General features: G+C 37.2%; 1 long non-coding RNA gene across 1 annotated transcript; it reads right to left on the bottom strand.

Annotated features, from left to right (window-relative positions):
• Positions 1–12,836: 12,836 nt before the first annotated feature.
• LOC102145325 (uncharacterized) lies at positions 12,837–13,597 on the bottom strand. Its single transcript, XR_001491975.4, has 2 exons — positions 13,461–13,597; positions 12,837–12,956 (listed from the first exon to the last, which is right to left on the bottom strand). It is a non-coding gene; the product is annotated as an uncharacterized lncRNA (long non-coding RNA).
• Between the last annotated feature and the right edge of the window lie 5,663 nt (positions 13,598–19,260).

Raw genomic sequence — 19,260 nt, 5'->3', positions numbered from 1 at the left:
TTATTTAAATTAGCTTTCCCTGTATAACAATATATGTGATATACTAGTTTTATATTTTTAATATATATTAAAACAAACACATAACTATTAAAATTAAAAATTTAGTAACCCCACCCCTGGTCTACCTTAAATCTTCTCATGTTCTGCCACTGGGATAACTTCTGTGCTTCGGGGACTCTATGGTAAATGAAAAGAGCAAACTGTCTCCCACATATTTTGGAGAGGACCAGACCAGCAGGGTCTGGGGAAGGGATTTAATATTATTTGTTTGTAGTTTAGACCCTGGCTGCTTCCAAACAGATTTAGAAATTAACACATGTATACAATAAGACTGTTAAAGTAAAAAAATGTATAAATATCAAAACCCTGCAGAAGAGGAAGCAAATATAATGTCCCTCCAGGCTGAAATAGTTACCAGGTTGAGTATTAAATTTAGCTCTGTGCTTTCTGGAAAGGTCAAATTATATCTAACTTGCTCTTGGGCTTTATGACCTCTGTTGAGCCTTGTTACCTAAGGGAGATACCCACATGGAAAAAACACAGCATTCTTTTTCTATGTTAAGAAGTGTTGAAGTTTCCTAGAATTTCTGTTGAAAATTCCACATACCCAGACATCAGTCTCAAACCTGACAGGTTTTGCTAATAGGAAGAGTGGGAGAGCTGGATCTGTCAAGGTAAGCAGTATGTATGAGAGTCAGTGAGGCTTGAAGTGGAGGCTTGCTTGGCAGAGGTGAGAGTGCGTCTGAGGCTTGATGTCATGAATCTGTGGGCAGTCACAACTGCTAACTCCTGTCTAGTGCTGTGTTCCAGTTGTCTATTGCTGTCTAACAAACCACCTGAAAACTTCGAGTAATTAAGACAAGACTTATTTAATATGTCTTAAGGTCAGGGGGTTGATTGTGCCCAACTGGTTGGTTTTCACCTGAGGCCTCTCAAGCACTTACAGGCAGCTGTCATCTAGGCCTGCAGCCACCCAAAAGGTCAACTGGGCTAGATATTCAAGATGTGCACCTGCCATGTCTGATAGTTGATACTAGCTGTCCGTTTTTGAAAGCTTAGCTAGGCTGGAGAATCTAATGGCTTTGTTGTATGGTTCCTGCTTCTCACAGCAGAGACTGGGTTCTTGGAAGAAATGTCCTAGGAGCAAATATTCCAAAATGCAGGGATCAGGAGTTGCCAGGCTACGCGAGGGCCATATGCAGAACTTCAGTTTATATTACTGAACGGAGCAATCACACGGCCTACTCAGATTCAAAGTGGTTGGAAAAACAAACTTCTAATGGTGTAATGACAAAATCACAACGAAGAAGAGTGTTTCAGGTAGCAAACTGTATTGTGACCATCTTTGGAAAATATAATCTATTACATCCTCCAAGAGCTCTCTGTACTCTGGAATCAAAGCAGATGTAAAGAATACAAATAGGTATTCTGGGAATATTATTTAAGGCATGACATAAAGTCATGTAAGCATTGAAGTGTAAGTTGTAGTGACTTTGACATGTAAAGAAATTGATTTTAATTGTGAGGACAGGAAAGAGCTCTAGACCAAAATTCTCCTTCCAGCTCTATATTTTATTAGCTACATAGCCTTGGGATAGTAACTGGGCCTTCTAACTGCATCTACATAATAAGAGGTCTGGATTGGATGACATATAAGAGCCATGATCATTCTTAATGATTAGGAAACCATGAGGTAGATGCCTATTTGCTTGCTGTGGGTCAGGGAGAATGATATAGTGAATGAATTGCTTATACATTAAAATAACACATTTTGAACAGAGTTTGCTTCTCTGGGAATCAATAATTAACATTAAATACTGTAGAGAAAGTTATTGATGGCATTGATTGTTAGATTAGTCCTTTGGCTCTACAGTCAAAGGAAGGAATTTCCTAATGATCTTCTGTAATATACAAACTTCAAGTTTCTTTTCTATGTATTTCACTCTAATATGAACTCAAATAATCTCTGACCTGCAACAGATGTGGAAGCTGACAAATTTATTTGTAAGCAGAATAATTACCTCTGAATATTGATTTGTAAATTCACATTGTCATTCATTGAATTTCTCCAAGTAGGAACAAGATATATCCAAGTCTATGACTGAATGGCTACATGTGGATCCCTACTTAATACTGAATGAGATGATGCATATCTGTCATAGGTAATATATGATAGCTGTACCTAATTGCATATAAAAGAGGACCAAGTCAATTGACATCTCTCTGCTCTCAAGAAAACAATGTGAGCAGCACAGAGATGTGTCCTGTGTTCCACACAGGTGCCAGGGGATTTTGGAGTGGTGGTAAATGAGAAGGATTCTCTCAAGCGAACAAACCAAGAAAGGGTTGGAAAAGAATATAAAATGATCAGACGTCTTCTGGATAGAGATTGTAGAGGAGTTTAGCATAGGATGTGAGCCTTTCGAGGTTTTTCTATAATGACAAGTTTAAACAGGACCAACCTGCATTTTTACAAACAGCAATCACTTCCTAGAATTCTAGGGTTTCCCAAATCAAACTCCTGAATGTCAGTCTCTCCCACTTCAGTCATGGATAACTGCCCTCTCTCTGAGCACTAGCCCTCATTTATCTTAAGGAAAGTGATAGACCAGTTTGTAGCACCTCCTAAATTCTCTACTTAAATTGTGCTGAAATGGACACACAATGGGTCACCATCCACCAAGCATCCACTGATTGACTATTACATACAAGACACTGTATTGGAGCCTATCAAAGGGTATATTCATTCATTCATTCATTTTTTTTTTTTTTGCTTATTCCATGAACATTTCTGAGTGTCTACTCAATGATAAGCTCTGTCTGTTGTGAGAAAAGATTTTAGTTCTCTGTGTAACAACCATACATCCTACTCCCTCATATACTCACTATTCCAGAGGCAACCTGGTATTCATCTTAAAGGCAACAACTCTGGGGCTAGATCACCTGAGTTACAAACCTGTCATCACTACTGAATAACTGTGTGACCTTATTTTATTTATTTATTTGATACAAGGTCATCTTGCTGTCTCACCAAGGCTGACGTGCTTTGGTGTGTCCATAGCTCACTGCACCCTCAAAACTCTTGGGTTCAAAGGATCCTCCAGGTTCAGCCTCTTGAGTAGCTAGAATACAGGTCCACAAAATCATGCCTGGTTAATTTTTAATTTTTCTTTTTTTTTTTTTTTTGTAGATATGGGGTTTCACTGTGTTGCCCAGGATGGTCTCAAACTCCTGGCCTCAACCCATCTTCCCACCACTGCCTCCCAAAGTACTGGGATTACAGGCATGAGCTGCTGTGCCTGGCCCTTAAGTTATTTAATATCTTGATAAGTTATAGATAAAATAACCACCTCATATAATTTTCGTAATAATTACATGATTGAATACACATTTCTATATCTCTTTATATATGTTTAATAACTCTTAGAATAGTGCCTCCCATGTTTTAAGTGCTGCGTAAGAGTTGATTTTGTTCAAGTCTTGGTAGGCCATATCCTTCAAAGGAGACTAAGTCCCTTCTCAGCTGAAGGTACATATCAACTCTGGTTGAAATAACTCACGTAAATTCCATTCCTCTTGACCATGATGTAATGTCGTTCTGTCCAGCAAAATGTGAGGGGAAGTCTGGAGTGGATTTCTAGTACAGTTTTTCTGACTTTTATGAAAGAACATAAGAACATAAGGAAGATATGGTCTATCTTTCTCACCTCTGCAAGTTGTTGTTGAGGATATAAAGTTGGAGCAACTTGGGGATGTGAGGGGCCATGTAAGGACAAACAGGAACATTCCAAAGATGTTCCAAAAATATGGAAATGGAATGGGTCCCTGAGCCCTTCACCGAGCCCTTGAATTCAGTGATCTTGGAACATACAACAGGACTTGTCAGGTAATAAAGATAACAAAGCCCTCATTGTATGAGTCACTTTGCTCATTTTCTGTTACTTGCTGTTGAGATCATCAGGTAAACTGATACATCGTTCTTCCCTGATCATGAGGATTCATGGCATCATTAAAATTTCTCTTTTATTTAAACAAATATGAGAAATGAAACACTCAGACTTTCTAGTAAGGAAGAACAAAAGCCCACCTCAGAGGATGAATAAGCAAGCCATTTACCCTAATTCAGGTGTGTGGTATTTATTTTAATATGTATAAGAGTTACAATAAATAAGAGTGTAAAATGGTGTGAGATTGATTTCATCAGTCTTGTCACATAAGAACAATAAACCCTCTGGGTCACTCTCATGCTGCATAACGGCATAATAAATAAGGAAAACATGGTCATGACTCCTTCTCTATGAGAGATGCGATAGTTGATTAAGTGCAATCTATTAGTAGGTGCCAGTAACAGGAAAGGTTAATTTGAACCAGAGGTTCTCAGGTTTCAGCCTCTTCTATGGCTGCAAATCTAGATAGGCGTCCTTTGCTTACTGGTTCAAGCTACTGACAGGCAGACCTGAAATGGTTTTGGCTCCTGCCTGTGGCCCCAGAGCCAGGGAATCCAATAACAGTCTTTTCCCTTTAACTCTCAAACATAGGGATGACAGTGGCTTTTTGCTACTGTAATGTCCAGGTTGCCTCATTATCACTTGTTTGGCTTCTCAGCACCTCCTTCTATTAAAATTCCTCCTAACTGGAGTGACTATTGTTGTCCTGATTGATACGCTATCCTTGGTTCTAATACTGAACTATGGAAGTTATAGACATTAGTTGTAACATCCTAGACTCAACCTTGACTTCTCCCAGTGATCCTACCTTTCCAATCATTGGTGATCATATCATCTTCAGTTGTATTTCAGAAGGGACTTACATGCCCCCTGATTTCATCTATTCCCCAGACAAGGTCAACCTGGTTGAAACACAGCCTCACTCTAGTATACCAATGTGTAATTAGTTCATTGTTTCATTTGACCTATGAATAACTATGACTGACCAAGAGGATATCAGAATTTGTACAAAGACATGTTATTATGGAATTCTAATATAGTTTACTTAGCTATATATGATGGCGTTTTCATAAGGAGACTTTCATATATAAATAATAGAGAAAACTTTTAACATGAACTGTCCCACATAAGCAAAGCCCCAACAAAAAACACATGAAAAAAACTAGAAGGGCGAATGGCGGGTAATAAAGTAATGGAAATTATGCAATAAGATGCTAGAGAGCCAGCTAAATCAATCTCTAACAAGTCATGCAGGGTCTTAAGGTTGCAGCCCATGGCAATGGAGAATTTTTGGGTGGACCTCCCTCTGCTATGCCTGCAGAGGAGTTGCCCTGGCTTTCTATCTTCCTTACTGAGAAGAATTTTTAGCAGTTCAATAGAAAACATTTACTGGGGAAAGGTGATATTTTACATAATGATTTCCCTGCATTTGATTCCGCACATGTTGTTTTGTCTTTGAAACATGCTAAAAGATGTATGTAAGCTGTCTGGCACTTAGTGCTTTTACAACCTGTGTTGTTTCAAATCCACAGCAAAGCAATTTTAAGTATTTGGGGTAGCACTTTCTTATGTCTGTTATTTCTTTCTCCAGGCAGATGAGCTCATCAGACACACTATTAGCCCTAGCTATAGATATTTAGAGGTAAACCACTGTCTGAACTGAACTAGTAAAACTGCTCTAAGCTGCAGATTTCCTGAAAGTAAAGTATTAACTATCTATCATGTACTATGATGGATGAAGCCCATTAGATAAAGAAAAAGTCTGTCTTATTGGTCGAAAAATAATTAATCTTTAAGAAGGTGATAAGCCTCATTTTCCTCTTCATATTTGGAAGGATCTCATGTCTTGAGCTTTGGCATGAGTGTGCTGAGACGGCTGAGTGCAAGAACCACAGATGCTTAAGAAAATATGATGGAAACTTCTGGGTTTGTTACTAAACCAATTCTCTAACTTTTAAAGTGACACAATAAGAATAATGGGGTAAAGATGTGTTCTGAATTTTCCATAGGAATATGTACACAAAATCAGATTCTGTTTGACAATGTGCCAATTTTAGCAACTTCTTAAAATACCTCTATTTGTACCATTATGGTTTGGTACCCAAGTTAAAAGTCTCTCCATATCAGAATAATGTCACTTACGGGAAAGAAGAAAGAAAAATTTACTTTCTAGAGTATATTATTTTATGGTGGAAACAAAATGTATTGTTTACCCATAATACAAGTATAACGGTAACATTCAAACATGTTCATATCACCTCCTTGTATTTTTAAACTATAATTTTTGGCAATCATCAAGGAAGAAGAGACTATTAATAGGGTACATTTTAATTACAAAACAAACAAAACAATTCTCCCAGGCATTTCTGATGCCGAAGAGTTTGAGGACGTATGTCTTGGCAGGTCCAAAAATCAAAATGCAATTATTCTTTATATTTGGTTTTGTATTTTACCAGTGATAATGTAACAATTTTACCCACATATAGAACATAAGTAAATTATGCTACAGGCCTTGCAAAGCAGTATATTATTTTGCATCCACAGAACTAGGTTCACACAACATCTGCTTACTAGTTGTGTGACTTTTAATAAATGTTTAATCTCTATGACTTTACCTTTTCATCTGAATAATGGAGATAATACCTATCTTGTAAGATTGAGTAGTCAAATGAAATAATGTGAGGAAAATGGTAACTCAGAGTTAATGCTTACTTACAATTCTCACCTAGATGTAATTTCCCTCTTTCTTTTTTTTATCTTAGTACAGAAATCTGAACACTACGGTTTAAACAATGTTCTCTGAACATTTAATTGCAAAAAGTAAAATCAAGGCTATCACCAGCCTAGAAATTAAGGATTTGGTAATTGTTCATTCTCCTGCCCTAATCATTCAGTTATTGCATTACACAAAACTTCTCAAATGTCCTACATGTCCATGATTACAACTTCCTTAGGACCTTTATTAACAAATGTAGTACACAAAACAATGTTAATTTTAATGTTCAACCAAGACAGTAACAAAAAAACAGAATTCCTATTCCTTTGTTTCCTGGACATTATGTCCTGTAGTAACATAAAATGCCATCATATACGTAATTGTCTATCCAACTCTGCATAAGACTGGCTTTGAACTTGTGTAAGTGTACACAACTAAATTTGTCTCAAAGTCTAATCCTGCCTGATCTTGCTCTGATAGGCTGAAACCAGATTGACTATACATGTGTGAATGGCTCTACCCTATTGTGTCTTGGGGCACTGTGGTGCAGGTTGCTTGTACATAAAGAAAGGAATTCACCTGAAATAGTGCAAATGGATTGTGAAAAACATTGAAATCACAAGATTTCAAACCCTTACACATTTACACAGTCAAAATGATAGATGTTTCTTTGTTATTTCTAAAATAAATAATGTAATGAGCAGACAGATGAAGAGGAGGGGACTTCTAGAATATTTCTATACTTTTCTGAGCTTACTAATATAAATATCCTGGTCTTCTCGTCCATAAATTAAATATCATCTTGCAGAAGTTCCATCTATCTCCTGAGATATAACTAATTGTCATTGAGACTCCTAACTTTGCCTGTCACCCTTTGGTTTTGTTATTCTTTTTGTTGTCTTAAATTTCACAGGTAAAATGGAAAGATGCGTCTCTAGAGCTTTTGATCTTAAAATTCCAAGGAAATGTTAAGTAAATTGCTTTATCATTTTGGGGGAATAGTAATACCACTGATGTAGTAACCATGAATAGAATAATTTAATGACAAATATTGTTGATACTAAGAAATTTTAAATTTACTCCTCCATATCTCATCTTGATGTGGTATCTTCATGACGACGATATTAATAAAACAAACATTTTTACTTTGTTTTGCTGATATATTTAAGTATGAATACATGTATGTATGTAGATATGCTTCATTAAGGAGAGGGGCAGGGTATATATGAGAAGCGAATCTGCTGAGTAAGGACTCTACCTGATACCATATTAACAGTCTACCTGGTCTTCACTATCTACTCCCCATACTCCAACTTAACTAGTTGTCATGACATTGGCAGACAAAACTCAAGACAATCATAGGCTCCCTACTGGTCTGCCACTATGATGTATTTAGAATTCAAGTCTTCCCAGATCCTGTTTAGCAGCCCAAATAAAACAGCAACAATAATAAAGGAAGTTCTACTGCTTAAAAAAAAAAAAAAGACAGTGAAATGTAAAGAAATTGTTAAAATAACTTCTTCTAACATAAACCTATAATAGAGAAGAGTGAGTCAGGGCAGCTGCATTAACCTTAATACAATTAATAGCCAAACTATTACACACACATGACCTACCAGCCTCCATGCTGTTTGCTGACCCTGCACAGCAGACACATGTGTCACAACTGCAGCCAGATCAGAGTTGAAGGCAGAGCCCTGAAATTCACATTTTGTTGAAACGGGGTGTTTTCTGAAGCATATTTACATCTCAGGCTTACATCATGTCTTTACATTTTATAAGGCGTAATTTGAAATTTTCTGGCCCACTCAGATGTGAGCCAGAAGACAATGGAAGTATTCATTACTTTTGGCATGATTCTGTCTGTTTCTAGAAGAATCTTAAACTGTCATTGACCTCAACACACTTTTCAGCTTAAACCCCCATACATCTATGTAAGTCAATGTGTTCTTTTTGTACTTTTGCATTCTACTCCAAACTCAGCCACAAAAGTAAACTTTTGGCAAAAATGGTTTAGATTCAATAAAATGCCAAATAAGATTTGCCAAAAGTTATCGTCTCTTATATTTTAAGCCTCTGTCTATTCTGAGCAAAAGGCAACCCACATGTCTCTAATTCATTTGTACTAAATGAGGTGAAATATTTTGTCAGTAGTCTGCTGTCTAAAAACGTTTGAGATTATTGAATTAAGTTTCTCTTCTTGTCTTCATGTCCCCATTGATCTGAATCCAAATACTTTATATCTAGTGAAGCTCAAATAGTAAGAGATTTTTTTCGGCTTAAAGCCTAGTAAAATGTGTACCCTTGTTTCTCACTCTTTATCAAAGTATTTATGACCTGGTTATTTATTTGAATATAGTCTTCAAATACTTAACAAAATCTTACTAAATTATACAGTTTTCTTTGATGCTAAAACAGAAAAAAAAAGAAATCTGAATATAAAAAAGCATGTCCCAGTTTGTATCAGAATAAAGATTAAATAATAATCTTCTTGTTCTTTTCACCATTTGACTCTACTTTAAATAAATCAATGTAGATTAACAGCCTCTTTTTCTGTTAGCAGCATCCAAAACCATGATGTGTCTTTTCCCATATTAAATATTAATACATAGATTTAATATGGAAGAGTTGGCTTTTTCTGACCACCCTTCAACCACAATCATACGCATCCAGTCCCTATGTACAATTTATGATTTTTCTTTGAAAATAATTGCACACATCTGTTGCTATCTTGTTCCAGTATTGCAAAAATAAAAACAAAAAAATTAAATTCTGCTGAAAGTCAGGTATGCTGATAACATTCTGCAGCCTGATACACTTGAAAATACTGCGCAACATGCAAAGGAAATTTCATGAAATGATAACCCATAAAAGAGTTATGTGAAGAACAGCCATGGACCTATAGAGTCAGGGCACTAAAGCATGGGGACAGAGACTGTTTTCCAAAGAAATAGGTTCCCTAACCTCAATCTTTATGTCAAATTGACTGAACCCATGTCAGAAAAACTTTTCTTTAAACTGCCCATATTGTTGCTTAAATCTATTTTACCTCATCAAGTCATCTGTAAACATTCAATCAGCTGGATCCCAAGGTCTCCTATAGGAACATGTTATATTCCTGAAAATTATCAATGGGCTTGGGAAGGGTATAAAGAAATGAGACACTGATAACTGCTTCATGATGGAACAGACTAGAGAACAGAGCACAGTTTACTGGGCAGTTACACGGATGTTGAAGCCAGGGGGTTGGGGTTTAAAACCTCACTCTGCTATCTACCCACATATTCTCTTTGGATATGTTACCTAACCTCTCTGTGCCTTTGTTTCCTCAAATAAAAGAAAGGCTACAATGGAAATTATTTTATATAACTGTCATAGAATTAAATAAGCTAACACTTGTACAGCAAATGTAGCCTACTCCTCCACTGCCACCTTACAAATAGCTCATTCATTTCTCACTCTGTCTTTCTAGAGCCCACTGCCTGTGTCTTTGTCAAAACCTGCCCAACTAAAGCATTAAAACCAGGCTACCTATCCACCTCCTCCTGGAAGAGCTCCAAGATTAATTCTATTTAATGCCAATCTCAATCTTACCTCAGGACTTGAGTAGTGATTAAAGTATTTTTACAGAGATTTATTGTGTTGAAGTCATATCATTTTATATGTCTGATGTCTATCTCCCCAATTAGAAAACCAGCTCAAGAGCAGAAATACTTTATATTTCTCTTTTGTTTCTCGCCTACTCTATTTCCTTATCTTTACCACACACACATATACTTTAAAGTTCAAAACAGTTTCCTTAGTTCATTCATTGAAGAGGTCAATGTCACTAAAAGAGACATTTAACTTAAAATTTTTAAAAATTTTTATCGATACATAATAGTTGTACAAAGGTATATGTGATATTTTGATGTAAGTATATAATGTATAATGATGCAATCTGAGTAAAGCTTCTTTATTATTTCTTCATGCTGAGAAAATTCCAAATCTTCTAGCTATTTTGAAATATACCCCTACATTGTTAGCTATGGTCACATTATTGTGCTATTAAACACTAGACCTTACTCCTTCTAACTGTATTTTTATACCTATTAATCATTCTCTCTTCATACCCCCCTCCCCACTAACCTCCCCAGCCTCCAATAACCACCATGCTATTCACTACCTCCATGAGATCAATTTGTTTTAGCTCCCTCGTATGAGTGACAGTATGTAATATTTCTCTTTCTGGGTATAAGTAACATAAAATTTACCATCTTAGCCATTTTTCAGTGTACAGTTCAGTAGTGTTAAGTATATGCACTTTGTCATGCTACTAATCTCCAGAACTTTTCTATTTTGCAAAACTGAAACTCCATACCCATGAAAAGCTCCCCCATTCTTCCTTCCCCCAATCCCTAGTATTCCTATTTTACTGTTTCTTTGAGCTTGACTACTCTAGGTACCTCATAAGTGGAATCATGCAGTATTTGTCATTTTGTGACTGGCTTATTTCACTTAGCATAATATCTTACAGCTTTATCCATATTGTAGCATGTGTTGGAAAACCCTTCCTTTTCAAGACTGAATAATATTCCATTGTAGGATAAACATTTTGCTTATCCATTCATCCACTGATAGACACTGAGGTTGCTTTTACCTTTCAGCTATTGTGAATAATGCTGCCATGAACATCAGCATTTGCCACATACTATATGTATCTGAGACCCTGCTTTCAATTTCGGGGGATATATAGCTAGAAGTGAAATGACTGCAAAAGAGTTTGATATCTAATAGTCACAGATATTTTCACTGCTATTAATCATTGATACTCTATTAATACTACAGTCAGTTATTGAATGTCAGACCTTATACTAGACACTGGGAATGTAAAGATCAATAGGATATGCTCCTTACTTTTAGAAAGCTCACTCACAAGATTTCAACTTCATGATGTATAAACATTGATTGAGTACATGTGAGTCCTAAGAAAGAGGAGAAAGGCTTCATAGGGGAGGTCACTTTTGAGCTGATTCTCAAGTTATAAGTAGAAATTTACCAGGTAGAGGATCAAGGAAAGGCATCGTAAGGGAAAGAAACAATAGGTACAAAGACAGAAGTGGTGGAATAGCACAGTAGACTGAGGGAATCATGAGGTCAGTGTGGCCATAACATAAGCTGTGAGGCAGGAACCAAAGAATGAAGAACTAGGCTGAGGCCAGATTTAAGTTTGATTGTGAGGGACACCGGGTGACAAAATAGGAGTTAAATTTAACTTGTAGGCAAAGGCATTTTCGGAAGGGTCTGTCAGGAAAGTGCTGATGTGAATTGCTTCTGAGAAGATTAAGAGAGGGTGATAGGGAAGATTGGTGCCAGAGATAATAGAAAAAAGCCATTGAAAAAGCACAGGTAAAAGATAATGAGGGCCATCCTTTTGTTTGGTTATTTTTGGTAAAAGTGACTGCTGAAAAGGGTGTGGAGGCAGAATACCAGAGACTAAACCCTTGCTACTCCCTTGTTAGCTGTCACTTAACCTCTCTGAGCTGTGGGATCCCATCTATAAAATATGAACAATAATACCCAGAGGATTATGAAGATTGAGCAAAGTGATGCGTATGAATGTGCTTTGTAAACTGCCACATTATGTGCAAATGTAAAGTTATCTCAATATTATCGTTATATACTCATCCATCTGATAATTTATTCAGAAAAGTGCATTATTTTAAATGTATTTTCCAACTAACAAGTTATTCTATTTTCACTAATAACACAAGGTTGAATAAATCAAACCTCATTAAATAGAAGTCAATTCTTTCCAGTCCCTTGCATTTAAAATTATTGATGTAAAATGGTGTGGTAGGAAAGAAAATGGAGCTGACTAATCATTTCTGATCTACGTGGATCCATTTTTGCCCATGTTTTCTCCAAGTTACTGACCTTTATTATCAGTGAGGACTACAACTTTTCGACATGTATAAAACCCAAAAAAGTTCTTCTGGCGTAACCTTTCAGTTTTTCTCAGTCATACACACACAAAAAAGATAGAAATACGGAACATTTGTCAAGATGATTTCATATCCTGCAGATGGGCATTATATAAATGCAGGTGCTGTTGGGTTATTTAAAGTGCTGTGGATGCAAAGGAGGACATTTTAGTTTTGAACTGACATAGACTCTAGACACAATGATGATAATAGGAGTTAGCAAGACTGTCCATTTATTCCATGCATTAGCAGCCCTGAATTGTACATTTCCCAGCTACATCATGAGAGGAAGGCATGGCAGCCCTTGAAGGTTTGTGGTTTTTTTTCTCCCTGAGAAGAGACAGAAAGAAAATAGCAATTATTTTTTGAATCTAGAATAAATTGCTAAAAATTTGACTTGGAAAAGTAATCATGGAATTGTGAATACTCTTCCTTTCACATGTGAGGAGTCAGAGGATAATCGTTAAAATGATTTCGAGGAAAATTTTTAACTAAGCAAAAGAGTTAACATGTGAGTCAGAAAGTAAGTAATAGGTTGTTTGCATTGACTGGGCCATGTGTCAATATTTTTGGCACATACACTTTGAGTAGGATAGTAATCCTTGATATACAGGGTAAATTGCTTAGCATTTCAAATATCCCTTCAGTTTTGGGGAATAAGTGGTGATGAAGTTCAAAGTGTGGCATGTTGTACCCTGTCTTCAGATATGGCTGCAAGTGTGTACTTATCTGTCTAGCACTAGAATTCTGGGTGGATTTCTTTTACTGGCTCTGTCTCTGGTTTAGTAGAGCTGCCACCTAGGATGCCATCTACTTCCCAAATCAAAAACTTACCCTCCTCCTTCTTGGTTTCTCTTGCCATAGCAGTATCACTTTTTCTTTCAAATACTGTTTGAATTGTTACTTTTTGCCTCCAAATAATAGTTGGTATTTTATTTATATTTTTTGCCTTCATTGTTTCCAGAATGAACCTGAATCAGAATTACAGTAACATTTTAGTGCATATCTTAGCAAATATTTTCACATATTCTGTCTGTTTGCATTCTCTTCCAATATCTTTATCTATGAATATTTTTTCTTTTTATCTCTTGTGGTCCAACCCTTTTGCCATGTCAAGTTGGTTCCCACAGTTTGAGAAGTGATTTGGAGGGAAATCTTTTTAACTAAACAAAAGACAACACCAGTCAGAAAATAAGTAATAATACCCAATATCTTTAATTCTCAATATGTCTAACTATCTATGAGGATTTCTTCTTATCTCCTGTTGTGTAGACCTTTGGCCATGTCAGATTGGTTCCCATATTAGAGGAAACTAACAACAGGGATGTGAATAGTGAACAGGACACTATTTGGTGAAATAAATCCCAGTGAGATAATTTGGACATTTTCCCCAAAGTTACAAATTAAAAATTAAGTAGACCATTACAAGTCAGTAGAGGTAAGTTAGTCAAACTCAATCAAAACCTAGAGCTTAGGCACAGCCAGTAGGTAAGAGGGTGATAAATAAGAGACTGCATAAAAGCTGCTACTACAGTCAGAAGGACGTCTTAAACAACAACTGTATCCTAAAACACACCAAAACAGATAGGTAGGTAGGGAGGTAGATAGCTAGCCAGATAGACAGACAGACAGATATCAGTCACTGAGAAGTCAATTTGTAGAAGAGAAAAAAATATATATTCTTTAGGCCATGTCATATTCGTAACAATTTCAAATACCTTAATTGGTTTATCATTTTCCATAGCAGATAAAATCATTTAGATAATATATGAAAAGAGAGAAACAACTTTCATGGATATATTTTGCTTTCCTTTAAAAGGGCCTGTAATTCACCAAAACAATATCCCCCTATAAGCTTCTGTGAAGCAGTTTCCCTGTGCACTGGGTACTAACTTGTCTGAGTCCAGCAAGACAGATCACACACATATACAACAAACAGCACAAAGTGAGTTTATTACGTACAGATAGACATCAAGAGACAACAGAAGCTTAGGATTCAGGATGAGTTGGTCACCCAAGACTCGGGAAAACACTATCCAGAACAAATGTCTTGTCTGCAGGTGCCCCACTTGCACAGCAGCTGAAGGACCGCAGAATGCAGCCCACTCTGGGTTTTATACCCTGGGTCCACGTGATTCACTGGGCTAAAGCATTGTAATGGACATTCTGTGTCTTAGAGGAGAGGGGACTAGAACAGAGTCCAGGCTATCTGGTTGGTCTCTTCCTATCTCAGGACATTGCATTCTCACCACATTCTAGAGTTATTCTGAGAACCGCAAGCAAAAAAGGGGAAAAATTGGATCAGTCCAAGGCTGCCCACAGAACTGCTCTTTAGCAACATGTTCCGAGCTGTCAGAAAAAAAAATACCACGTTATATTTATTTAGAAACCTTCTTAAGAATCTTCCAAGGTAATTTTGCTAATGGGTTGTACATTAACCTTGGAACTTGATCCCCTACGTAGGTGGCTCTGTTCTGGTAGCATCCAGCATTTGGAGAGGCAGTGCAGTGTAAAGCAGGAGTTAAATGCTGTCATTCTGGAGCCAAGTTGATTGGCTTCCAATTTTTTGCCCGGGCATTCATTCACTGTGACTGGGTATGTTGCTTACCCCACCATGTCTCAGTTTTCTCATCTGCAAACAATAGTTTCTCCTCCTTAAGGAGGGACTCCACATTAGAATGTTAAAACCACTTACAAAACTTGGTACAGATTTAAAAAAAAAAAAAAAAAAAGGACAGAATTACTTTCCTTCCATTTTCTATTTTTCAAAGCCAAAGTCCTGCAATATTTAGGGTACCTGACTAATGTTCCTATATCAAAACTCAAGCAATACTGGAAAAAGCGTCTGCCTTCCCTTGACATTAGCTACCACTATGGTTGAAAGCAGTGCCACAGTTGCAAGATTTCACATGTGGGCTAAAGAATCCAGCCAAGTCTTGGAGTTACCCAATTATCCTAACAGGAACAATGAGCTGTGTTAAAACTGAAAGCCCTCCTTGACAACTAGTTGAAACTGGGTCCTCTAGTCACATACTCTCAAATCATCCTGTAATTCTCCATCATACCTACCACGATTTTATTTAAATAATTATGTAGTGTCCACCACCCCCTGTTCCTGTCATTACCTAGCCCTCATGCCCCAGAATGTAAACTCAATGAGGATTTATCCAGTCCTCCAGTCTTTAACATAACACTTTGGGCAAAGCAGGTACTCAATAAATATTTACTGAATGAATAAATGGTAGATGGCAATTATATACGTGTATAGATTTAGATATTTTCTACTTTTAAGTGTAAGCTATGAGTCAGGAATGAGACCAACATCCATTTCTATATTGTCAGTTTCAAAGCCAACTATACGCATCACCATGTAAGTGTTCACTCATTTCATCTGAATTTAACAAACACTTCTTGAGTATGACCATGTGCTACGGTGCTCAGGATATAGAGATGCTTTCAACAAGTTCACCCTCCGCACATAACATACCCTTTTCCCAACCAAACACACCAGTGGGGAAACTTTATAGTATGATTTCATTAAACAAGCATTTGTTGAGTGATTATTGTGTACTCTGTTAAACATCTCTAGCCTGTGTTTATTCCTTGGGTCTTCTTTTAAAGGTAAACACAGGAACACTTGCTCCCTATGTTATGTATTGTGTGACTTTGCCTGTGAATAATCATTTCAGAGGAATAAGTGGGTTCTTCTGGGTGAGTCACATCTGTGTTTGCAGCAATGCTATGTATTTGTCGTATATAGACCAGGAAGTGTTGGAGTTAAAAATTTAACTTAGTTTTTCATGTTTAGTTTTTACCCTCCTAAGTTCCTTGCAAATCCAATGGCTTGCCACAGTAGCATGCTTTCAAGTCAGGGAGCCTATCATTTCCATCTTAAGACTCTGCTATCTCAACATTTAACTTGCAAGGTTTCTATGGCAGGGAACAGAATCCATGGAAATCTCACTGTTCTCTTTCGCCCAGACTGACATTACACTTACTGTCCATTGATCGGAGAGAGTCACACGACCCTACCTAACTGCAGTGGATCCAGGAAGGAGCAGAGAACCAGACTTGGCTAAGCACTAAAAAAGTCTTTACCACACTGTTATATTATCCTTTTGTTAGGAGCAACTCGAATCAGTGGAGAGAACTGTGAGATAATCACAGACCACTAAAGCTGGACTTGATTAGAGAACATCTTCCATTCTCCGATTTTGCACCAGAAGGGACTGAGGCAAAAAGGTCACCCACAATTTCAGAACTAGTTAGAGGTAATACAGTAACTAGAAATTAGGTATCCAGAATCCTTAGCTGGTGAGAATAACAATGGCATGAACCATGCTTCTCATGGCACAGTCCCCCGTCTTTCCACATGTTCTCCTCATCAGTAGGAGGCAGCAGAATCAAATAAAAACAGAGCCTTTATGGGGTCACCCAGAGCCAAGCATTTCATATCAGTTGATTAAATGGAGTAAGAGTCTGTCTAATTTCAGTAGAAATTCTAGTTCTTTGAGCTTTTCATGCAGTATATTATTTGCAATGAGAAATTCAGTAGGCAGGAACTGAATTTTGTTGAGCCCTGAGGCCTGGATTTTAAATTTTTATTAAGTATGTATGTTGCCCTCCTACATCAAGCACAGATTGTTAAATTCTGGTTTGGAAAATTTGCTGGCATTTGTTGGGCATATATGAACTGAATTGCATCCTCTAGCACAGATAGCTTAATTTATATAGGTTATTCTCCCCTATTTATAATTTTTAGTGATGTTGAGAATAGATTTAGAATTTAGCAGTTTAATTTCCCACATTAGTTGAAAACATATTTGGTAGAAGTTTTTAAAGAGAATATTCTTAAGATTGCTTGACTTGGGGTTCAGTTCATAGGATGCCAAAATACACTGAATTGTTTGTCTCTCTTCTTCCTTCACAGTCCCCTCTTTTCATGTACCTAGACCAAACACGCTTCTCTACTCAAGGGCTGTTTGTGCACTGACCTAAGGGGTGACAAAAGAAGGTAGTAGTGGTAAACATCTTATTAGCAGGAGATGGAATCCCTCAGCCTTGACATCAACTAAACCCCAAAGTGCCCTGTGATGAGTGTATACACTCAGATGTTCTTACAGAGCCTTCTGGAGGCACAGCAGCCAGGAGCACAATTCAGGCCATTTCAAGTGCCACTCCACAACCACTTCTGGACATTTCCCAGGAAACTTCCTTCCATCCTCAGAAGCTCCCTCAGCACAGCCTCTCCCACCCTGCCTAGCAGTCTAAATATTCTAATACCATTCCATTTTCTCAAAGTCACCCAATATTAAAAAAAAAAAAAAAGAGGAAAAAAGTAAATTAAAATTAGGATTAGGTCTCAGCTTTCTCCTCCTTTTCAAATTCTGCTTCTTTAGCCCTGTGCCCTCCAGCTGTGCATGGAGATCAGTGACTTTTCAGATCGAATGCCAACTTCAGTCTGGAAATTGGCTGGCAAGCATTGCCAAGAGACCAGGCAATTGGCCGGTGCCCTCTGATAAATGTATACTTCCCCCTCCCTTCTCTGTAAACCAATTAGCTTCTTGTGCTGGCATGACTCTCCCAAGTCTGAGCCAATGCCCGAAGTGGGAATTCTAGCATGCAACTCAATATGCTCCTCCTTAGCAAAAGGACAGCTAAAGAGAGACTTTAATCACGATGTTATACAAATTAATTGAGAATAGAACAGGTAAGATTTGTTGGAGTAACTAGATCACACTCAAGACAATACCCCTTTGCTTAGAGCCCACAGGAGCATGTGGCATTTGTCTGTGAGACACCATATTTATTCTCGATAACCTTTACTTATTACCTTGCACTAAATTACTGGGACCTTGGTCAATTCATTGAACCTCCCTGGGCTCCACCCCTCTGAGCTGCAGAGTGGGGATCTCATATACTTGTTCTTTCTCACACTGTATAAAAGTGAGACATGGTTATTTAAATGCTTTTAACAATTATAAAATAATATTCAATAATTACAAAGTCATTTATGTTTTGCTGGGGTATTAAAAGGTATAACCATTTGAAAACTAATTTGTAGTATTACTGCATCAGTTAGAATTACACCTGGCTGTCTGTGACAGAAAATACAAAACAACAGGTGCTTCTATATAAAATGTTCATATTTCTCCAATAAAGTGTCAAGAAATGAAGTTTGTTACTGGTAAGGTAGCTCCAAGAAGGTACCCAAATTTCTTCTAGTCTGACATCCCCACAGTGGCATCTCTATTCTCACAGTCCGAGATGGCCCCTAGACCTCCAGTCCTCACATCTATATTGCTGATACCAGTAAAGAAGAAAGGAACAAAGAGAAAGAAGGGACAGTGGATATATGCAAGCTTGCTTTTAAGGAAATATTCTGAAAACTGCCACACAAACACTTACATTTAAATATCATTAGCCAAACTTTAGTTAAATGGTCACACTCAGAAGCAAGGGAGGATAAGAAATATCTCTTCCAGATATCCATGTATCCAATTAAAAAAATTAAGTGAGCATGGGTTTTAGGGTTGGCAACCAGCAGTTTCTACTCCACCTAATAAAACGGAACATATATATATACACCTTATGATCCAGCAAGGCCATATGTAGTTATATGCTTTATAGAAAC

This window comes from Macaca fascicularis, chromosome 7 (assembly GCF_037993035.2).
Source record: "Macaca fascicularis isolate 582-1 chromosome 7, T2T-MFA8v1.1".
Taxonomy (NCBI): Eukaryota; Metazoa; Chordata; class Mammalia; order Primates; family Cercopithecidae; genus Macaca; species Macaca fascicularis.
Note: the sequence above shows the minus strand (reverse complement) of the source record. Positions and strands in the feature narration are given on the sequence as shown.